This window comes from Pteropus alecto, unplaced genomic scaffold (genome assembly GCF_000325575.1).
Source record: "Pteropus alecto unplaced genomic scaffold, ASM32557v1 scaffold109, whole genome shotgun sequence".
In the NCBI taxonomy this organism is placed as follows: domain Eukaryota; kingdom Metazoa; phylum Chordata; class Mammalia; order Chiroptera; family Pteropodidae; genus Pteropus; species Pteropus alecto.
Window position 1 is genome coordinate 4690767 of NW_006494608.1, and position 24594 is coordinate 4715360.

General features: G+C 34.4%; 1 pseudogene; it reads right to left on the reverse strand.

Annotated features, from left to right (window-relative positions):
* Positions 1–1072: 1072 nt before the first annotated feature.
* LOC102879216 lies at positions 1073–1819 on the reverse strand (annotated as a pseudogene).
* Positions 1820–24594: the final 22775 nt, after the last annotated feature.

Here is a 24594-nt window from a genome sequence, read left to right on the forward strand (position 1 = left end):
CCTCCAGCCCCAGTAACACAGAAGGTAATCAATGGATATAGTGAATTCTAAAGTCAACTAGAATTCAGTCCAGATACTACAACATTTAATCCACCAAACAAAATACACTGGGGGAAAAAAAAGACTATAATAAGGTAATTCTCAGTGTGTAGTTTGTGACCTTGTAGTACAATTACTGGGAACATTTAAACATTTGTTTCACAACTGCTAGGTCTTTTCACTTTCTTGATTGAATTCAACATCCATGGAATAAATTCCATCCTTATCCGTTAAGGGAGTAAGTCTCAAATAAGGCTACTTATACTGGAGAAATTATTTTTGCACAAACATACTCCTTGGGCCCTATCACAGATCTAAAACTTCCAAGATTCTTGTAAAAGGTTTCCTAGGCTAAAGAAACATCATCCTATAATAATGTGTCTTACAAAGCCCACACAACTTTGCGAACATTAACCTTCTGAAAAAGTGTTAGATTTTGCTAATGAAAATAACAATTAAATATATAGGATTTGTTCTACTCTCTCCTGGTTCAGTTCTTGAGCTCAAGTTAGAATACCAAATTAAGTTTGGCATCCCCCAAAATATCTTGTCACCTACTGTATTTGGAGTACTTTTTATAGTTATATCTAATGTATTTATATCTGGCTGCTCTAGACTAAAAAAATAAACACATTTTACACAAAAGGTAGCATTAACTGAGAATTCCCTAGGATACTTGCAACAAGTCAAGGTCTAAATGAAAGCACTGTCCTATGATGTTCGAAATGCAAATAACTTTATTTAAATTGAAAACAATTCTTAAAATTGCATTAATAGTCTATAAAATTCCTAAGGAGTATTTTTAGATAAGGCAGAAATAGTTCTAGATTAACAAGACCAGGTTTGACTTGGGACTTTTTCCTTTGAACAAATTATAGAGAATGGACAAAAACATAGATTATTTACAGAAAACATTATCTACATGTGTACTCGGAGGTACACATTTGATGACAGAAGAGACTTAAGGACATGCTGGAATCTCAGAAGCAGTTCTCAAAGAGCTTAGTTTTATTTTCTTGGATTTTAAGAATGCCTAAGATCCTTCTTCATCCTTGATCTTGGGAGCCAGATAGTACTTTAAATGTCCCATATCAGCAATTTTATACTCTACGACAAGGGGAACATCTGCAGACATACTGAGTGTTACTATAGGAAAGAGAGGAGTAGCTTTTGTAAAGAAGTTCATATATCTTGGTGCAAAAGTTATTTGAACTGGCTCATTCATCTCTGTTGTAACAGCTTCCTCTTCCTCATTAACATTACTTGTTAGCTACAACTTAATATTTCCATTTCTGAGTTCTCCACTTGAAGAAAATTTCACTCCATCCTTTGCACAGGAAATTACAACAACGTCTCCAATATGACTGAGATCTTGGCATATACATGCAAATATACCAGAAGGCATCTTTACTATACAGCTATACTCTTGTTCTGGAATTCTAAGTTGTTCAACATCTAAATCCACTAACTTCATTTCACAGACTGAACCCTTTTCTTTATTTGGAGCTTCAAATACTAGTGCCAAGGTGTCCGCATTATCTTCAGCCCTTAGTGGACATGCTGGCGAGGTTCACGCCCATGGCCAGGTTGCGGTTGCAATAGTATGTGTGAAGCCCTCGGAGAGTAGGGTGAGCAGCACTAAGGAGACATGGGATGAATCCATGCTCTACAGGTTTACACCACTCGAGCTAATGTCCCAGCAGGCCTCGTTGATGATGTCCTTAAGCGTCTCCAGCACCTTCTTCAGAATGGAGCACTGGACCAGGCGTGCCTCGAACATGGTGGCGGTGTGCAACGATGCCCCTATAGGTTAAGAGAAGGAGGAAGGTGTAGCTGGCTTAGGCTTCACAGGATGAGAGCAAGCAGAAGAAAGCAGTAGGAACCAGAGAAAAATCAGTGTATATATATTAAATCATCACATTGTACATCTTAAACAATCACACTGTACAACTTAAATATATATAATTTTTATTTGTCAATCATACTTCAATAAACTAGAAAAAATTGTTTTAATATAAAATTTTTTAGATTAGGTCTTTCACCAAAATTGGAAAGTTTTCAATAATTATTTTTTCATATATTCTTTCAGCATCACACTCTTGCTCAACCCCCCCAACCTGAAATTTAAAGATTATTAGACCTATTGTTTTGTCTCCCCGAGGCTCTCCTCATTTGTTTTTATTTCGTTTTCACTCTGTTGTTCAGTTTGGATTATTTCTACTGACCTGTCTTCAAGTTTATAGATTCTATTTTATTTTAAAGAATTGGCTCACAGAATTGTGGGTGTTGGCAAGTCTGAAATCTGTGGAGGAGGCCAGCAGCCAAGAGACCCAGGGAAGAGTTAATATAACAGCTCAAATCCTCTGAAGAGCAGTATTCCTACTGGACGGAGAATTTCCTCTTCTTTGAAGGACCTCAGTCCTTTATCTTTCAGCTGATTGGATGAGACCTACTTTTGTGGAAAATAATCTGCTTTACTCAAAGTCTACTGAGTTAAATGTTAATCTCATCTAAAAAATACCTTCTAAGTGACATCTGGTCTGGTATTTGACCAAATATCTGGGTAATGTGGTTTAACCAAGTTGACATGTAAAACTAACTACCACAAATTCTCTCTGTCAATTTGGCACACATACACATTTCCTTAAGCCATACTTAATTGCCATATAAAATAACAAAGTCATACACCCACCTAACATGATATAATTATTCTGTGTAAAACTGAAAATATACTAACTCTCTCTTCAGAACAGGATACAAAGTTCTTGGGCGATGGTCACTCCTCTTGATATCTTGTAACTTAAATACCATGATGTAAATGGTATTTAAGTTACAATATTTAAGTGGTATTTAAGTCAAAAATACTTAAATACTATAATATAAAGTCAGAGAGAAAAGAAAATAAAAATATTTGCTTGATACATAGACACACACAGTCATAACAAAGTAAGGAAAATATACTCACAATCATTGCAAATCACCCCTCTTTAAGAGTTTTGGCTCCTTCAGGTTCTTGTTACCAGCTATTTACCCGATGCCACAGGATTGCTTGGGGGCTGGGTCAGGAGAGAACTGAGAAAAGAAAGAGAAAAAATAAAATGAGGTATTTCCACCACGTTCTGTGCATCAGGAGTTCAATTTCCAGCTCCTTAAGCCAGAGCTTAAAGGCTCCTCTTAGAGTTCTCATTGTACGTACCCTGAAGTCTCCTTCCGGGATTTGGAATATGTTGAGTATTAGCCAGGGGATACTGGAAGTAAAAACAGTAAACTCAGTGCCAGATCAATGGTACTTCAAGTTTGAGCTCTTTCCCAATCTTTCTGCTATTATTTTCTTTTCAGTGTTCTTAGCTTCCCCATACATTCTGTTCAGATTTTATAGTTGTAATCAGTGAGGGAGATAGGGTGGAGTGTGTTTATGCTATCTTACCCAGAACCAGGACCTTTCACCTATTTCTTTTTTACCTTAATGATTATGACTACTAAATTTTTTAAAAATTACATATATGGCTCACATTCGTGCCTTATATTATATTTCTATTGGACAGTGCTTGTTTATAAGATTGATGAAAAATTAAAAATTCATATAATTAATATAGATTAATCACCTTCTCTGTGATAGGTATTTTGGTAAGTGCTGGGTTACCAGATTGAATAAAATGGACATAACCCTTCCATCATGGAGTAGAGGGACAAATGGACTCTAAACAAGTGTCACACACACATATAGATACACAGAAAATGATATCATTATATTTTAAACAAGCATCATGAAGGAAATAAACAATATACCATAGACATAGAGTCCCTAACCTAAGACTGTAATCAGGATTGAAGGAAAGCTATGGAAAGCTTCCCTAAGTAAGAGTCACTTGAGTCAAGGCTTGGAAATGACTAGGATCTTGATGAATAAAAGTGAGAAGGAGCATTCCTGGCTAATGCAATCCCATGGCTTGGAGATTTTAAATGGGAAGGAGCTTTCCTTAGGGAGAAGAAAGAAGGTTGGTGCTGGTGGGTCTCAGGAAAGGCAGGTAAATGGGTATAAGGAAAGAGGAGGTCCATGTTAGTTGGGCAAAGTATGCCAACCTGCCTCAGGAAGAATGTTACTTAATATACATCATCAGTGTGGTTCTCCAACCCTTCTGAAACCCTTCTGTTTAGTCTTCAGAAGTACTGGAGCATTTATTCCTGGGCCCGCTTCTTTTCCGAAAGGAACACCAAAGCAAGGTAGATGACCTGTTGGAGAACCATACTGATGATGTATATTAAGGAACATTCTTCCTGAGGCAGGTTGGCATACATCTACATTGCTTTGGTGTTCCTTTTGGAAAAGAAGCAGGCCCAGGAATAAATGCTCCAGTACTTCTGAAGACTAAACAGAAGGGTTTCAGAAGGCTGAGAAGATCTATTAAGTGTTTCCTAAACTACCTGAATCTACAACCAGAAGGGTCTCTGGTGAGAAAAGAAAAGAAATAATAAGAAATGTGTCTATAACCAATTTTTTTTCTTATGTCATTGGACTCAGCCTAAGAACCATGGAGAATAAACCTTCAAATCTGGAGTTTCTCTGGCACAATACCCTCATTATAAAGGTGTATGAACAATTATGAGGTCCAGAGGAATTACAAAATGAGTACAAAATAATAAAGTAAGTTAGCAGCGACAAAACTGGGACAGAGCCCAGAATTCCCTCATGTTTGCCACAGTGAGAGCAGAAGTGTTGGTGCTGACATTAGTGTATGCCAGGCCACGTTTTCACTTCCCTGACTCAATGCTCGGTGGCTGAGAGACATAAGTTCTCTGTCCTCACTGTCTCCCGACATACTTCCTTTTTACTTTGGTTATTCTTCAAATCCACTGTGCTTGTATAGATTACTTCTGACTTTTGTGACTTTCCCCAAACAAAAGAGCGGGAATAAATCAGTTATAGAATATTCCCGGGACTTACAACCTATATTTGAATAAGATCATATTTATCTGAGTGACTTTTGAGAGTATCGCTTTCACATTTTTATGCCAAGTCTTCCCATTTTCTATCCTATCCACACCGAACATACCAATAAAAGAAGTTTTGGTTTCCTTTTGCGTAAAACAAAATAATATGAAGAGCCTCAGCTTTACAATCAGCTTGACATATGTGAATACACTCATTCAAATGCTTATTGGACAGCAAAAGGCATCAGTGGAGGGGCTTTTTGGCTTTTATCTGTCATGATCCCAGTTCATATGGCTACAGAGACCTTTGGACGTGATTTATGATTTCCCAGCCCTGTAAAAGAGGAATTTTCATGACTTGCAGCAGCTGTAGCTGGTGAGTAATAGAAGCATCATATCCAGAGCCACAGAAAGAATCCAGCCTATTTAGATATTTATGAGCTGACAGCCAAATTGATGAAGGACTTCATTATGTGTTTATTGAATGGCCAATCCCATGAAGGGTTAAAAAACATGGGTGAGATTCTGTGGAGCAAAGATGCATCTCACATGCCTCATTGGTGCTTGTAACCCAATTTCACAGGTAGACCAAAGATTTACACTGAAATGTTGAATAAACTCATATTTGATTGTATCTTCTCCATACGTGACTACCGTTTGTGGTTTAACAAACAAATATATAAGAGAAAGGAATGGTCAGTGATAAAAAGTCAGCTCCATAGAACTGTGTCAAGAGCTAGGCAGATGTTTGTAAATAGACTTTTACATGAAAACTAGACAAGAGTCAGAGATTTGCCATCTGGGAACTACTTTCACTGAAGCAAAAGACAGAAAAGGTTGGCTGAGAGGAATTGTGGGTTTTCCTATATGCTGGAGAAAAACCAGATATGCCAGTTATAAAGGATTGGCCCACAGTCTTTCTGCATCCACTTTGTGGGGGTGCTTCTCTCCTCTCACCCCTTTTCCTATTCCCTTACTCCATACATTGCTGCTCACTTAAATCCCAAGCCATTGAGAATTTTGGTTTTACTGGCAGTTTGCATTGAATGATGTCAAATAAATGAGTCAACGTCAAGACCAAACTGAAAAGGGTGTTCCAGTATTGCTAGAGCTGCTTAAGCTTTTAAGGAAGTTTCATATGGAGAAGAGAGAGTTTAGGACAAATAACATGGCTATTTACAAATATCTTAAGGGACACAAGAAGGAAGTAGGATTAAACTTATTTAGTATAACTAATTATTAGTGAAGCTACATTATTATTAATGTAGTTCCAGCATTCAGAATTTTGTTAGGCTGGATTTACAACCACCTGTTTTGTCCTCTCATCTCAGTGAAAATAGTGTCCAGATCTCAAAAGTCTGAATCCCCCAATTATTGAGATTGAAACCTGGGCAAAAAATATAAGCTGAGGTAGAGAATCACTTTGCCATGATTCATTTTTTTCTTTCATATGTTTATTTTGCCATCTTTGAAAATAATAGAGTTTTGCTAATTTAACTATTGTAATCATTAACTAGAAAATTAGTTTTTCTATATATTTATTATTTTAAAACCCAGTATAATATTAATTATTATTTCACTACACTCAGATTCTACAAAACTTTCTGGGAAAATGTGACTTCAAATGCTAAGGGAAACGAATACATACATGAGAAATTACATTTTAATGTACTGTTGGAACACTTGTGTTCAAGTAGATAAAGGACACATGACCTTAAATCTCTCACCTTTATATTCACATTTTCAGCTTGTTATTTCCTTTGGTTTTCCATACCAGAATCTCTTTTTCCCAGACTAAGATATGCATAAAAACAATCAATAGTTTCTACTCTTCTCTTTCAATAACTGTTGAAATGTTTTTCTATTAAATATGAATTGTTAGAGGGATTATTAGTGTGCAGAAAAGATGAGATAAGTTATGAATCAGCCTTCCTTAGCTATGTCTTTAATTTTAACTGTCAGTTGCTAATAACCAAGAGATCAGAAAGACAACTAAGATGTCCATATGGTGACCCCACTGGGAGCTGCTTGTTTCTCTTGGAGTTGGGTTTGAAACACGGGTAGACTTTTAGCTGGTCAAGAAAGTTTGCACACAATAAGAGAGAGAGAATTTCAAAAGCTTCCTATTCTTCTCTTTGTTCCTGGATCTCTGTTAAAGTCCAGACATTTCTAGTTACTTCTAGGAAAACCACCTCCTCTGCAACAGAAAAACAAATAAATCCCAACATTTAGACCAACAGATGGCTTATAGGGAAAATATAAATGATCCTGCTGCTGAAGCAAGGAGCTGACACAAATTTGGATATATTTGCAGGTGACTCATAATGCTGCCTCCTTGTGCAGCCTTCTACTGGGTGGACAGCAGACAATATAGCTGTACTGTCTGTTCCTTGGGGAACTGCAGTGACCTGTCTCTGAGCTCTTCTGTGGCAAGGATCTAGCCTCAGTTTTCTCGTAGCCACAAAATTTAGCCCACTTCCTCTATATAGCAGGAACTTGTGGATATTTGTTGAAGTGAAATCGAACCCAAGACAACAGATAAATATGGTAGTCTCTCCAGTTGTCTCTCAGGACCTATCTAGGTGGGTTTATTAAGAACTAGTCCATTTTTAGAGTATGCTGGAAAAGTGTAACTGATATTAATGTTCCTACACAGTGTAGCTTTGCCTAGGTTAATAGATCTCAGATTTAAAAGAGCTCTTAAAGATTACCTGATCGTACAGATACTCTGAATACCTTTATGCTTTTTTCTCCTTAACTCCTTTAAAATGCATATATTTCATCCTCATCTCACAAGGAGAAATCTACTTTTGCCAAATAAAATTACACTAAAATTTCCAAATTAATTCTAGTTCATGGGTAAAAATTCTTTTCTTCTCCTTTTTTCCACTAATCAAATAAAAAAGAAAAAAAAACATAGGAGGATAATATAATCATTAAGTATCATATAGTAATCTTTAGTTATATTATTGTTAAAAGTAGAAGACACTTGAATTTTTAAATTAAATTATTCAAATACTAAATACATATAATGTAGTACTTTGTGTATATACACATATAAAGCTAGATCAGTAAACAACCTTATTGAATGTGCCATGCACAACTTACTTTACAGAAAAAGACTATTAAGAACATAGAGAATGCTCATGAATATGTAGAGGCAAAGTCAGTTAAAGGAGAAACATATACAGAGACTGAGGGAGAAACAAATGCCAGGCAAGAAAGAACAAAGAGGAGAAATGAAAAACAAAAACAAAGAAAAGAAGCAAAGGTGAGGAAAGGAGCCAAATGAGATTTTGGTAAAAGTAGAAAGAGGAAAAAAACTTAGAGAAAACAAGAAACAAATGAATATGAGAGGCAGAGGAGAGAGAAATAGCAAAATAAAAGCTTAATGCAAGAGAAACTATAAAATAATGCTTAGAAAAAAATGAACTTTGGAGGCTCATTGTCTAGATTTAAGTACCAACTATTTCTCTTAATAACTGTGTTCTTAGAAATTATTAACTCAGTTTTTTTTATCTATTAAATAGGAATAATAGTAGTATCTATATTCAGAATCACTGTGAAGTGCTGAGACATGTGGGTGCTACCTACACCTGAGCATTTGTTTTCATTATTGCCTGCTGATTCATTCCCTAGTCTGAGGCCCTGGTAGCTCCTACATGTCACATTCACTGTCAAAATCAAATAATAGGCATTCGTGAACACTTTTTATTGACTTTTTAAGTCTTAAATATGAAATATTTTCTAATACTATATTTTTTCAAATTCAGATGATTAGTTTGTTTAAAACATAATAATGTGACTAGATTTTTAGAACACTCAGGATTTCAAATATTCTTTCCCATTGTCACTATAAGTAAACTATGTCAGACCATATGTTGTCTCAGCATCCAGGGGGCGGGGTATGGGCAGAAATTGCCAATGCTATCAACACAGGAGGGATCAATCAAGTTCGTGGCATTCTACACTTCTGAAAATCTTCTAAGCAAAGCCTATATTTGAGTGACTATATCTCCTCTGTGAACCTAAGCCTCCAAATGAAATCAATTTATGAAATTCTTATTTGTTCTTTATTTACATGCCCCACTCCTCTGCCCTCCATTTCCTACCAGCCAACTAATGCCTTCTAGCCACTTAGCACACTCTACTCTGCCATTTCAGATAAACCTTTCAAATAACAATTTGGAAGCATGATGTTATAGAGTGAATTGCTCTTGATACATTGGCTGTGGAAAGCCCTGAAAGTCAAGATAGGTCTAAAATCAAGATAAATGCAATGCTTGTTTTAGACTTTCTGAATTCATAGTCATGACACAGAACAAATATGATCTGGCCCTGATGAATTTCTCCACTGCTGTGATGAGCATATAATCAACATTAACTAAAAAAACTGATATATTTTATCATTATTATTTAAAAATTGTGACTTTTGGTGTAACTGACTGAGAGCAAAGTACAAAAATTAAACTAATTATAACGTATAAAACACCAAATGGCAGTAGTAATTAAAACAACTTAAGCCACTCCACCAAAGATAATGCAATATAAAATTTCATGGGAATACTCCAGTTGAGAAATTCTAGAGTTACATAAAATTCACTCTGACTCTCATATAGTAAGAGTTCTTCATTGCATGTCAGCTTCTACACCATTCTCAGCAATTTGCAAAATGCACCAAATAAATATTAGTTCTTTGAACTGGCATTCTTAAGGATGCTTCCAGATTCCTCATCATCCCACCTTAACTGTGGTAAGTGAGCAAAGATGGGCTGATTTTATCCATTGCGTTTCTCCTAAGGCTTCTCTCACTTGCCAAGGTGATTTTGAACTAAGTGCCATATATAGCAATGGAAATGAAGTGAATTAATTAGGAGGTAAGGAAACTAAAGAAAAGCATATTTCCTACCAGCAATTCAAAACTCCATGAGGACAAGAATAATGCTTCTTATTAGGGTTCCATTATGTTTCTGGTACTTAGTTGATTGGTGTGTAGATGGTGCTCAGTGAATATCTGTCAGGTGAATAGATGAAGAGATGAAGACAAAAAAAGGGATTTATGCCATTATCACTGCTTGATTTGCAAGCACTGCTGTTCCTTCTGGTGGTATAGTTTGAGTGCAGAAACCAGTCCTTCATTTAACAACATGTTAATGGCAGGGAGCAATTTCAGTTGAACAAATCTGCAACGTATTTTAAGTGTGTAACCAAAGAAACAATTCAACTATTACATTTCTCTAAACTCTAGTAAAATGTAGTCAGTCAGGGCTTCAATTCATTATCCTCGTTTTAAAGAGAATAGGAAGAATTGTTGGGCAAGAGACTAAATTATCTTATTTGAATGATTAGATTTCCTTGAGATACAAGGTCATATATGACCAATTTAATTCTTTCTACTTGTAAAGATGTCCAGATCCAAACAACTGAATTGAACCCAATTTTCACAGTTCTTTTCCCTCAAGTCCCCACTCAGAAGCAGAGACATCAATGACCAATGATTTTTTATAACAAGCTCCAGTTTGGGAATAATGGGTTCCCCAGTTAGTTTTCAGGCCTTTTCATTTACGATATAACAGCTTTGTTGTTGTCAGCGTTCAATGACATCACAGTCATAAAACTCAGCAACAGCAAAAGATTGTCTTGGTGTTGAAGTGAGAATTCTCCTGCAGCCAGCACCATGCCATCCTGTGTTCTTTGTTCAAGCTCAGTGCTCAGGCTGCTCTGGCTGTACTCAGTTATGGACTCTGCCTGTTTATTTGTCATTGCTGCTTCCAGCTGAGAAATACAATTTGGCTCCAACATTTTGCTTCTAGCATTCTCTTCTACTCTAGCCTTCAGGATTAGTAACTCAAGTGGCCACATCTATGAGAGACTTTGATGAAGTTCTAGGAAAATAAACATGAAATTTCACCATAAATGTGTCCTTTATGTATTGAAGACATTTCTACCAAATTAGACTCTTCTTAAAATCTGAATACTCCTTTACTAGTAGCTGACTGTATCACCACCACACTGGACCTGATCAAACCACAAGCCAACTGGTTGAGACCCATGTCCTCAGCTACTGGGTTGTCTCAGGCATAGAGCTGCATGTTCCAAGGCATAGGCAGCCCCAGCAGGAGTGGCAAACAGCAGCGAAGCACAGGCATAGCACTTAGCTACCCACAGTCTCCACTGAACCAAGATAGGAAAATTGTTAACTCACCCTCCATTTGCCTCCAATGTTATTAAGAGTCACCAGGTGTAGAAATAAATGTAACATAACTGGGCCATTGTACAGATAGAATGTTGCTGTAAACATCTGTAGAAAAGAACTAAAATACCACTCTCCCTAGGTAAGAAGCAGGCATGAAAAAGGCTTTAGCAGGAAGTTAATTTATAAAATCACATGCTCAGAAAGCAGTGGCTGCTCTTACCAGATATTATATATATATATATATATAGAGAGAGAGAGAGAGAGAGAGAGAGGAGCTTTGCAATGGATGCTTCTTGCTTCTCCTTGCCACAAGAGAAACCAGAGTTTTATTTTATTTTTTATTATTATTTTTATTTTTCAATAACAGTTGAGATTTAATTTTATTTTATATTAGTTTTAGGTGTACAACATAGTGGTTAGACATTTATATAATTTCCAAAGTGATTCCCCTGATAAGTTTAATACCCACATGGTACAAAATATTGTTAGACAATATTATTGACTGTATTCCCTATGAAGTACTTTACATCCCTGTGACTATTTTGTAACTATCAATTGTACTTCTTACTCCCTTCACATTTTTCACCCAGGCCTCTAGCCCTCTCTTTCCATCTAGCAACCATCATTTTATTTTCTGTAACTATGAGTCTATTTCCATTTCGTTTGTTTGTTAATATTGTTTTTAGATTCCACATATAAGTGAAATTATATGGTATTTATTTTTCCCTGTCTGACTTATTTCACTTAGTATATATCCTCTAGGTACATCCATGGTGTCGCACATGGTAAAATTTCAATTTTTTTTATAGCCGAGTGATATTCTATTGTACACATGTACCACCAATTCTTTAGTCAATAGTCTATTGACAGGAACTTAGGTTGCTTATAGTAAATAACATTGCAGAGAACATAGGGGTGAATATATTTTTTCAAATTAGTTTTGAGTTTCTTCAGATAAATACCCAAAAGTGGAATTGCTGGGTCATAAGTTAGTTTTATTTTAAATTTTTTGAGAAAACTTCAAACTGTTTTCCTTAGTAGCAGCACCAATTTGCAATCTCATCAACATTGTACGAGATTTCCCTTTTTTCTAATCCTGGAGAAAAACTGCTCATTGACTTATCGATGATAGACATTATGACAGATGATACCTCGTTCTGGTTTTAATTTGTGTTTCTCTGATAATTAGTGATGTTGAGCATCTTTTCATATGTTTATTGGCCATCTGTATGTTCCCTTTGGAGAAAAGTCTATTCAGGTCTTCTGCTTATTTTTTAATTGAATTGTTTGGAGGTATTTTTGGTGGTAAGTTGTATAAGTTCTTTATAAATTTTGTATATTAACCCCTTATGGGATTTATCATTGGTGAATATCTTCTCCCATATTCAATGTGTTTTTGTTTGTTTGTTTTGTTGATGATTTCTTTTGCAGGGAAAAAATGTTTTAGTTTGCTGTAGTCCCATTAATTTATGTGTTCTTTTGTTTCCCTTGCCCGAGGAGACATATCAGAAAAAACATTACTAAGAGCAATGTCATAGAGTTCATGGCTTATTTTTTTTCTGGAAGATTTATTGTTTTGGGTCTTACATTTAAGTCTGTAACCAATTTTAAGTTTATTCTTATATATGGTGTAAGAGTGTGATCCAGCTTCATTGTTTTGCATGTATCTATCCAGTTTTCCAACACCATTTATTGAGTAGACTATCTATATCTCATTGTATATTTTTGTCTATGTTATAATAGATTAATTGACTATATAGGCATAAGTTTTTATTTCTGGGCTCTCTATTCATCCCAGGAATAAATTTCACTTGCTCTGATGTATGATCTTTTTAACGTCTTGCTGAATTCAGTTTGCTAATTTTTTTCGAGGACTTTCGCATCTATTTCATCAGAGATATTGGCCTATGTATACATATTTTTATTTGTATCATCTTTGGTTTTGTAATTAGTGTAATGCTGGCCTTTTTGAATGAGCTTGAAAATCTTCTCTACTTTAAATTTTTTGGAATAGTTTGAGAAGAAAAAGTTTTAATTCTTCTTTGAATGTTTGATAGAATTCACCTGTGAAGCCATCTGGTCCAAACTTTTGTTTGATGGGAGTTTTTTGATAATTGATTTGATATGATTAGTAGTTATTGGTCTATTCAGATCTTCTGTTTCTTCTTGACTCAGTCTTGGAAAATTGTGTGATTTAGAAATTTATCCATTTCTTCTAGTATGCCCAACTTGTAGAATATAATTGTTCATAGTTTTCTTATAATTCTTTGTATTTCTGAGGTGTCCGTTGTTGTTTCTCCTCTTTCTTTTCTGCTTTTATTTATTTGGGTCCTCTTCCTTTTTTTCTTGATGAGTCTGGTTAAAAGTTTGTCAATTGTGTTTATCTTTTTAAAGAGCCTGCTCTTGGTTTCATTGATTGTTTGTATTGTTTTTTAGACTGTTTTGTTTATCTCTGCTATGATCTTTATTATTTACTTCCTTCTGCTCTTTTTAGGCTTTGTTTATTTTTTTATAGTTCTTTTAGGTGTGAGACTAGATTGTTTATTTCAGATCTTTCTCCTTTCTTGAGGTAGGCCTGAAGTGCTATGAATGTTCCTCTTAGAACTGCTTTGACCATGTCTCATAGGTTTTGGAGGTTTGGGATTGTTGTGTTTTTATTTTCATCTTTTGATTTCTTCCTTGATCATGTTGTTAACCTATCTATTGTTTAATAACAGGTTATTTAGCCCTCATGTGTTTGTATGTTTTTCAGTTTTCTTCCTGTAATTGATTTCTAGTTTCATATCATTGTGGTCAAAGATGCTTGATATGATTTTAATCTTATTAAATTTGTGGAGATTTTTTTATGGCATAACTTGTTTTGTGGTCTGTCCTGGAAAGTGTTCTGTGCATGCTTGAAAAGAGTGTATGTTATGTATTTGTTGTAAAATTCTCTAAAACTATCAGTTAAATCCATCTAATCTAATATGTCATTTAAGGCTGCTGTTTTCTTGTTGATTTTATGTCTGGATGATCTATTCATTGATGTCAGTGAGGTGTTAAAGTCTCCTACAATTGCTGTATTACTGTCAGTCTCTCCCTTCATGTTGTCAATATTTGTTTTATGAATCTAGTTGCTCCTACATTGGGAGCATATATTTTTACAAGGTTTATATCCTCTTATTGGACTGATCCCTTTATCTTTATGTAGTGTACTTCTTTGTCTCTTGTTATAGCCTTTGTTTTAAAGTCTATTTTGTCAGATTTAAGTATCTATCCTAGCTTTTTTTTGTTTATTTGTTTCCATTTGCGTGAAATCTTTTTCCATCCCTTCACTTTCAGTCTGTGCATCTTTTGCTCTGAATCATGTCTCTTGTAGACTGCACATATGTGGGTTTTATTCTTTTAACTATTCATCTACCTTATGTTTTTCGATTGAAGTATTTAATCTGTTTACATTTGAACTGATTATTGATAAGAATGTAGTTATTGCCCTTTTATCTTGGTTATTGTAAATAGTGCTGCCGTGATCATAGGGGTGCATAATCTTTTCGAATTAGTATTTTGGTTTTCTTTGGATAAATACCCAGAAGTGGAATTACTAGGTCATAAGATAGCTCTATTTTTAATTTTTGGAGGAAATTCCATACTGTTTTCCATAGTGACTGTACCAGCTTGCAAGCCCACAAACAGTGCATGAAGATTCCCTTTTCTCTACATCCTCACCAACAGACGTTTATTGATTAATTGATCATAGCTATTCTGACAGATGTGAGATAACATCTTATTCTGGTTTGAATTTACATTTCTCTGACAATTAGTGGCATTTAGCATCTTTTCATATGTCTAGTGCCCATCTGTATGTCCTCTTTGGAGAAATGTATATTCAAGTGCTTGAGGTCTATTTTAACAACAGCTCACTGGTTTAAAATGTTTTATAATTTTAAAGTACTGTGAAAACAAAACAAAAACAAAACAAAAGGAAAAACAAAGAATGTGAAACAGAGATTATATATGGTCCACGAAAGCTCTTGACAGAAAAAGTTTGCTTGGCCATTAGCCATTTGTGTTATTTAAATTAATTAAAAATTAGAAAATATTAAAAAAATCAGTTTCTTAGTTACATTAGCCATATATCAAGTGACCAATGGCTACATGTGAATAAAAGCTACCATTCTTAAATATCCATATAGAAAACATTCCCTTTATTGAAGAAAGTGCTATTGCATCATGCTGGTCTATATAAAACTTTCTTTGGAGGTTTAAGGTAGTACTGTTTGTGGTTGTTCTAGAATAAAGTTTCTTTCTTGTTCCTGTTTTAAGAAATTTAATTGAAGCAGTGTGGACAATGTGAGACTTGCAAAAAAAGAGTCCTGACTGATTTCTAATGGATTTCAACTTGAGTAGATTTGCCATTTGAAGCCTTAATTTGTACATTGAATTTCATTAGCTCTCAGAAATCAGATCTGTGGCTGTCCTCACAATGGCCCCCGACTCACACAAGTACCTGAAACAAGCTAGTAGTTGACAGGAAGATTTTCACTGGCCACTATTTGCAGCATCCAGTCTTGAGTTATTTTGACTTGGCTTTCATCTCCTTCAAGTTCCTGCAAGCCTTTCTATGTTTTTTTGTTTCTTGAGGTTCCCTTCCTTTCTTCTTTCCTGCTAAAGTATAAGTCTCTACTTCTGGTTAAAATGGCAGAGTAGGTAAATGTTGTGCTCACCTCTTGCCACAACCACAACAAAATTACAACTAAATTATAAAACAATCACCCTTGAAAACCACCTGAAGACTAGCTGAACAGAACTCCTCTAACTAAGGATATTTTTAAAAGCCGCATAGAGACTGGTTGGAGGAGTAGAGGCATGAAATGGGGTGGACCCACACCCATGTATGATGGTTAAGAATTGGGAAGGATATCTTGGCTACAGAGGTCCCAGCCTCATAGCGGGCTCCTTATCCTGAACCACCAAGGCCAGAATGAACAGTTCCTACTACATATAGCTGTGAAAATAAGCAGGGATACTCTGGTGAGATGAAAGGTTGCTGTAGACCCAGGTGTCCTCTTGAAAAGCTGGAGCACAGACTCCTTCACAAACACTTGCCCCAAGCTCCAGTGAAGGGACATCAGCTTGAAAAGCGCCAGGGATATATGCAGAGGAGCTAATTGTCAGACTTCAGGGCAAAGACTAGAGGAGCAGCTCTCTCTGGGACAAAGTGCTAGCAGTCACCACTGTTACTTTGTTGAGCCCTTGCCCCACACAGCCAAGCATCAAATCTGAGCTCGCCACTAAAATGGTTAACACAGCTTTCTCAAATCTCTTTCAGAGGCTAATCCACAAAAATGGCCAACCCGGGCCTATCTGAGGACTTTCCTAAAATCTCTTACAGGTCCACAAACACCAAAGAACCAGTGGCTGGCCTAGGCATGCCTTATACTTCTTGGTAAGTGACATCAAGAACAGCAATAATGGAAGGCAACCTTCATTCACAGCATAACCTCTTCCAGGTGCCTCCAAGCCTAGTAAAGGCAGCAACCCACTGATAGTCACTTTGTAGCTCTTACCAGGTGGCCTGGGGCCACAAGAACCCTCCCCAGAGGCCCCAGAAATAACACATCCAATGGCTGGCTTCAGACCACACCAGAGGACTATCAATTAGCTCCATAAATGACACACCCAAAGGGTGGACTGGCAAACACCAGAGCCCTGCTAAAGTGACTCTCACTCAATGCGGTCAGCACCTGCTCAGAAGCTTGTCCACTAGTCATGGCCAGTCCTCATAGCCATCAACTTGAGGATTAATCCCATCCATTGATGTGCCAACAGCAATAAAGTCTCAACTACAACAGGAGAGCACACACAATCTACACAAGGGACACCCCTGGAACACCTAACTTCGGTGACTAGGGAAACTGTGCCACTGTGCTCCGCTGGACACCTAGTACATAAAACCACCCTTCCAAGCCTGAGAGATGTAACAGATCTATCTAATACACAGAAACAAACATAGAGAGGCAGCCAAAATGAGGAGACAAAGAAATATGTCCCAAATTAAAGAATAAGACAAAACTCCAGAAAAAGAACTAAACAAAATGGAGGCAAGCAATCTACCAGATATACAGTTCAAAACATGGGTTATAAGGATGCTCAATGAACTTAGGGGAAGAGTAGATGAATTCGGTGACAACTTCAACAAAGTAACAGGAAACATAAAAAAAAAAAAGATAGAAAACAAAGAAGAACCAGTCAGAAATGAAAAGTATAATAACTGAAATAAAGAATACATCAGATGGAATCAACAGCAGTTTGGACAAAACCGAGGATCAAATTAGCAATTTGGAAGACAACATAACTGAAAACCCCAATTGGAACAACAAAAAGAAAAAGAAAAATTTTAAGTAAGGACAGTTTAAGGGATCTCTGGGACAGCATCAAGCATAACAACATTTGCATCTCAAGGGTACCAGAAGGAGAGGAGAGAGAGAGGGATTGAAAATTTGTTTTAAAAGATAATGACTGAAAATTTCTCTAACCTGATGAAGGAAATAGAGATACAAGTCCAGGAAGTGCAGAAAGTCCCAAACAAGATAAACCCAAAGAAGCCCATACCAAGACACATCATAATTAAAATGTCAAAGGTTAATGACAAAGAGAGAATTTTAAATGTCGAAAGAGAAAAGCAATTATTTGCCTATAAGTTAGCCCCATAAGACGGTTAGCTAATTTATTAACAGAAACTTTGCAGGCCAGAAGGAATTGGCAATAAATATTCAAAGTGATAAAAAGCAAGAACCTACAACTAAGATTATTCTATCCAAAAGGCTATTATTTAGAACTGAAGAAGAGATAAAGAACTTCTCAGACAAGAAAAAAACTGAAGTACAGCTCAAGTAATATAATAATAACTCTATATGGGGTCAGGTGGGTGTGAGACTTATTAGGGATGATCACTTTGTAACTTATATAAATATCTAACCACTATGCTATACATCCCCAAATCAGTATTATAAGAAATGTTAAAGGGACTTCTTTAAGAAGAAAAAGAAGAAATAAAAAATATGATTAAGAAAATATTGCAAAGAAAAAAGTTTCTCACTGACAAAGGTAAACACATAATAAAAGCACTGGGTCAACAAACACTAAAGCTAGTACAGAGATTACAAGGCAAAAATAGGAAGATCATATGTAATTACAACAGTAAATTAAGGGATACACACAAAAGAAGTGAAAAATAATGACAAAAACATAAACATGGTGGGGGTCTGTAAAATGGTAACAATTTTAGAATGCCTTTGAATTTACATGACCATTAACTTCAAATACATACTATATACATAGCTTGGTATATCTGAAGCACATGGTAACCACAAATCAAAAATCTACAAGGGATAAAGACAAAGGAATCCAAATACAACACTATAGAAAGTCATCAACATATAAGAGAAGAGAGCAAGAGAATAAGAAAGGAACAGAGAACTACAAAAACAATTGGAAATAGTTAATAAAATGATAATGATTAAATACTTATCAATAATTACTTTAAATGTAAATAAATTAAATACTTCAACCAAAAGACGAATAGATAAAGAAGATGTGCTACATATATACAATGGAATATTACTCAGCCATAAAAAGAATGAGATCTCACAATTTGTGAAAACATGAATGATGATATTATGCTAATGAATAAGTGAGACAGAAAGCCAAAAATCAAAAATATGATTTCACTTAAATGTATAATCTAAAAATCAAAGTCAACAAATAAAACAGAAACAAACTCATAGATACAGGGAACAAACTTATGGTTGCCAGATGAGAAGGTGTTTGTGGGGCTGGGTGAAAAAGATCAAGGAATTCAGAAGCATAAACTGGCAGTTACAAAATAATTATGGGAATGTAAAGTACAACTCAGGTAATATAATATTGTAATAATAATATATAGTGTTGGGTGAGTACAAGACTTATCAGCGACGATCACTTTGTAAATTATATAAATGTCTAACTACTATGCTGTACACTTGAAACTAATATAATGTTGAATGTCAATTGTAATTGAAAAATTAAAATAAAATAAAATGTAATTTCCTTCCATTTATTATTCAGAATAATTTTGTTCCTCACCTCCTTCTTGGCTTTGGGCCTATATTTACATATTTAAAGATTCAAATATACTCTGCTAAACAAAGTAACATTTACTAAATTACCTTTTAGCAATAGGAAATATTGACAAAAGCTTTGAAACCTCCTTTTTGCTTTTTCTTACCAATATCTATAACTAGATGGGAATAGTATTAACATTTATTTCCATATATATAAATATATATAATGATTCACTCATTAGAAGGTTAAGTGCAGAGTTTTTGTTTAAATGACATTTTCCTCTTGCTACTAGGAGAATGTGTGCCGTCAAGGAGAGCACTAGAAGAAGGAAGGCAGAGAGCACCATTGAGTGTCACAGAGATAAAAGGAGATGAAGACTGTATTAGATCATTCAATGGGGCTTCTGAAATTTTCCTTAATAAGCCATTTTAGTAATGTTGATTATTGAGAAATGGATAGGAGTGAATATAAACTATAATTTTAAGGAGTTAAAAAGACAAAAGAAAATAGAACGCCAGATATTCAAATACATTTTATTATTTCAAGATAGAACATATTGGAATATTTAGACTCCAGTGAAGAAACCAGTCATAAGAAGGAGGAAAAAAACCTATTCTATGAGATATTAAAAGTAAGTTTTAAATGTGCAAGCCTGGGGTCATAATTTATGTCACTTACATGGTTTGGTAAATACTAACCAGGTCTTTAAAAGAAAAAAAATCTCATCCGAAACCAAGTAATACCTATATATTCTCCAGAAGAAAATATAAAATTGTTCTATATGGTTGCATCTATAACACAGACCCCATAGATAGCAACTCTTCTAATTTACAAACAAAATTAAGCAAAATGAACAGAAAAACACTGACTAAGATTATCTGTCAGAATAAAAAAAAAAATCACATCACATGAAGGAACAAATAACCACAAGAGAGACTTTGTAGACACAACAAAAAGGAGAATCAGTGCTCTACAAACTAGAAGTGACAGAAAAATCTTTATAATGTTAATAACATGGGTCTGTTTATAATGAATAGCAAAAGGAGAATAATAGAAGCAGTAGAAACTAAATGAATAATAAAGGATTCCTAATACTGAAATATATAGCCACTGAAATTTAAAATTTATTGGAAAAATTAGCTTAGACACAGCTGAAAAAATAGAAATTAGGAGATAGATTTGAAAAGTACAGTAAGAATATAAAATAGACTGGTAAAAACATGGAAAATATGAAAGTGTTTGAAAGACATGGAAATTATTTCTATTTCCTGCCAATATGGAATAACAGGAACTAGATTTAATTTTCCATCTAAAACAATAAAAGAAAAAAGAATAAAATATTAAAAATCTGAAATATATAAAACAACACATTTCAACACAACTGATGTTAGGCATTGAAAAACAGTGATTTCTGAAATTAAGAAAATAAATGATGTGAGCTCTTCCTTTGACTCAATCTTGAGAGAGTCATGTCACAGGGAAGGAAACCTGGATATAGCCCAGTGGAATCCCTTATTGGGGATACAAAGGTGCTAGAATATATGGGACAGAGTACTGAGAAAAGAGAGAAGCACAGAGAGAATTTTGGAGTTATGTATAGGGTACCCTCCAAGTACTCAGCTGAATGCCAATCAATTTATGCAAATGAAGAGGAAATCCAAGGCCTTGGAAAGAATAACATGAAAAGAACAGAGGAAACAATAACCTGACTAGGAAAAAATGCCTATTCTAACCAGTCTGACTGACTCATGATGTATGGGAGAGTGCCAAAAAAATCCCTATACTACTAGTGAGAAAAGGTTAGCCTTGGACGAAGGACTGCTCTGATCCTGCTTAATAAATAAAGTAATGCCCAGTAAAATCTGTTTTCCAGTATTTTTCCCCAGAAAGAAAACTTCAAGAATACTTATTGGAATACAAAGATAACCTTCACCCAATAAGATAAAATCTACAATATCTAGAATCCAATAAAAAATTACTAGACATGCAAAGAAACGGGAAAAATCCAATACTTAATGAAAAGAAAAATCAATCAATTGAAATCAACCCAGAACTGAAGTAGATGTTATAATTAGCAGACAAAAAGTTAAGTGGAGAAATGAAAGATATATAGAATGACTAAATCAACTTCTAGTGATGGAAATAACAATGAGATGGAAAATACATGCGAATGGGATTAATGGAAACTAGATCATTTCTTTGCAGGAAAAAATTAGTAAACTTGAAGATATAATAAAAACTATTTAAATTTAAATACGGAGAAAAAGATAATTTTAAAAACTAACAGAGCTTTGAATAAGTAGTAGAAGTGAAAAAAAACTTCAATCATGTGATTGGAATAGGAGAGGATGGAAATGTGGGGGAAAAAGATTTGCTGAAAAAATTTTTTAAATGGCAAAAACTATAAACCCACAGACCCTAAGAGCTCAACACACTCCAAGCTTAAGAAAAATGAATAAAATTATACCAAGACACATCATAATTAAATTGTTTAAAAGTAATAAAGTAGAAAAAAGCCTATAGCAGCCAGACATAAAAATAAGATTTTATGCAGCAACAGAGAAGACTGACAGATTATGTCTTGTCGGAAACACAAAAAGTAGATATAAAAGCTACATCTTTAAAGTACTAAAAAAAAAACATTTAAAAAAAAAAAAAAAAAAAAAAAAAAAAAAAAAAAAAAAGCTACCAATTGAGAACTCTATTAATAATGGCCAATTGGTTAAAGAAGAAATCACAAGGTAAATTAGAAATACTTTAAAGAAAAATGAAAACAAAATGCAACATATCCAAACTTATGAGAAACGGAGAAAATTTACAGCTATAAGCACTTACATTAAAAAAAAAAAAAAAGAAATATATCAAACCATCAACTTGACTTTACAACTCGAGGACCTGGAAAAAGGAAAGCAAACTAAACCCAAAACTAGAAGAAGGAAGGAAATACTAAAAATTAGAACAGTGATAAATGAAATAGAGAATATAAAAACAATAGAGAAAAACAATAAAACAAAAACTTGGTTCTTTGAAAAAAATAAACAAAATTGACAAACCTTTAGCAAGATGGACTAATAAAAAAAGAGAAGACAAATTATTAAAACCTAAAAGAAATCTTTATGGATAAATATTTTTAAATTTGGGGGTAGATACTCAGAAGAGGGTTTGGCAGATTCTATGGTAACTCTAGTCTTAATTTTTAAAAATATTATTTCCATACTATTTCCATAGTGTCTGTTACTATTTACGTTTCCACCAGCAGTGTATGTGGGTTCCTTTTCCCCCACAATCTCTCCAAAACTTGTTACTAATTGTCTTGTTGATGATAGCCATTCTTACAGGTGTGAGGTGGTATCTCATTATGGTTTTGATTTGCATTTTTTAATAGCTAGAGAAGTTATCTTTTCATATGTCTGTTGGCCATTTGTATGTCTTCTTGAGAGAGATGGCTGTTTAGGTCCTCTCCTCATTTTTTAATTGGATAATTTGTTTTTCTGTTGTTGAGTCATATGAATTCATTATATATTTTGGATATTAGCCCCTTATTGGAGGCATCGTTTGCAAATATCATCTCCCATTCAGTTAGTTACCTCTTTGTTTAGTTGATAGTTTCTTTGCTGTGCAGAGATTTTTAGTTTAATATAATCCCATTCATTTATTTTTGCTTTTGCTTTCCTTGCCTTTGAAGTCAAATTCATAAAATTCTATCTAACTCCCAGGTTCAGGAGTTTAGTACCTATGTTTTTTTCTATGTAATTTATTGTTTTATTTCTTATATTTAGGTCTTTTATCCATTTTGAGTTAATTTTGTGTATGGTGAATGATAGCAGTCTAGTTTCATTCTTTTGCATGTGGCTTTCCAATTTTCCCAGCACCATTTATTGAAGAGGTTTTCTTTTTTCATTGTTTATTTTGTGTTTCTTTGTCAAAAATTATTTGCCCACATATCTATGGGTTTATTTCTGGTCTCTCAATTATGTTCCATTTGTCTGTGTGTCTGTTTTTCTGCCAGTACCATGCTGTCTTAATTATTGTCACTTTGCAGTATAATTTGAAGTCAGGCAGTGTGATATCTCTGGCCTTGTCCTTTTTTCTCAGGGTTGCTTTGGCTATTCAGGGTCTTTTGTGATTTCAAACAAATATTATGAATTTTTGTTCTATTACTTTAAAAATGCCATTGGGATTTTGACAGGAATTGCATTAATCTGTATATTGCTTTGGGTTATATGGCCATTTTAACTATGTTGATTCTTCCAATCCATGAACATGGAATATCTTTTATTTTTTTGTCTTCTTCAATTTCTTGGTGTCTACCCAAAAAATTGAAAACATTTATATATAAAGATATATACACCACCATGTTCATTGCAGTATTATTGATGGTGACCAAGATATGGAAACAACTGAAGTGCCCTTCGATAGATGATTAGATAAATAAAATGTGTTACATATATACAATAGAATATTACTTAGCCATAAGAAAAGATAAAATACTGTCATTTGAGACAACATGGGTGGATCTTGAGATTATCATGCTAAGCAAAATAAATCAGAAAGAAAAACTTTAGAACAAAGAGATATTTGTATGTCTATGTTCACAGCAGCACTATTCACAATAGCTAAAGCGTAGAAGCAACCCAAGTGTCCATCAATGGATGACTAGGTAAGCAAAATTTGATATATACATACAATAAAATATTATTCAGCCTTTAAAAAGTAAAGAGATTTTGACATATGCTGCAACACAGATGAACCTTGAAATTATGCTAAATGAAATAAGCCACAAAAGGATACTGTATGATTCCACTTATATGATATATTAAAAATAGTCAAAATCATAGAGACTGAAAGTAGAATTGTGGTTCCTGGGATATGGGGAAGAGGTACAGACTGGGAATGTTATTGTCTAATGGGTGTGGAGTTCCAGTTTTATAGGATGAAAGGAATTTTGCAGATGGATGAGGGTATGGTTGCACAATATTATGAATGTATTTAATACCATTAAACACTTAAAAATCATTAAGATAATACATTTTATTTTCTGTATATTTTATCACAATTTAAAACAGAAAAGGCTAACAATCTAGAAGACCAAATTGAAGAATTCTCTAAGGCTCCAGTACAAATGAGCAAACAGATAAGAAGAAGAATAAGAGACAGGATAGATCCACAAGCTCAAACATCCATTTGATAGAAATTACAGAAAAAGATAATAAAGAGAATGGTCTAAGTAGAGGAAATAATTAAGAAAATAATTGAAGAACACTTTTCAGAGCTAAAGAAAAATTTGTTTTGAGATTGTCAGTGCCTACCACATACCCAGTAAAATTGATAAAAAGAGACTCACT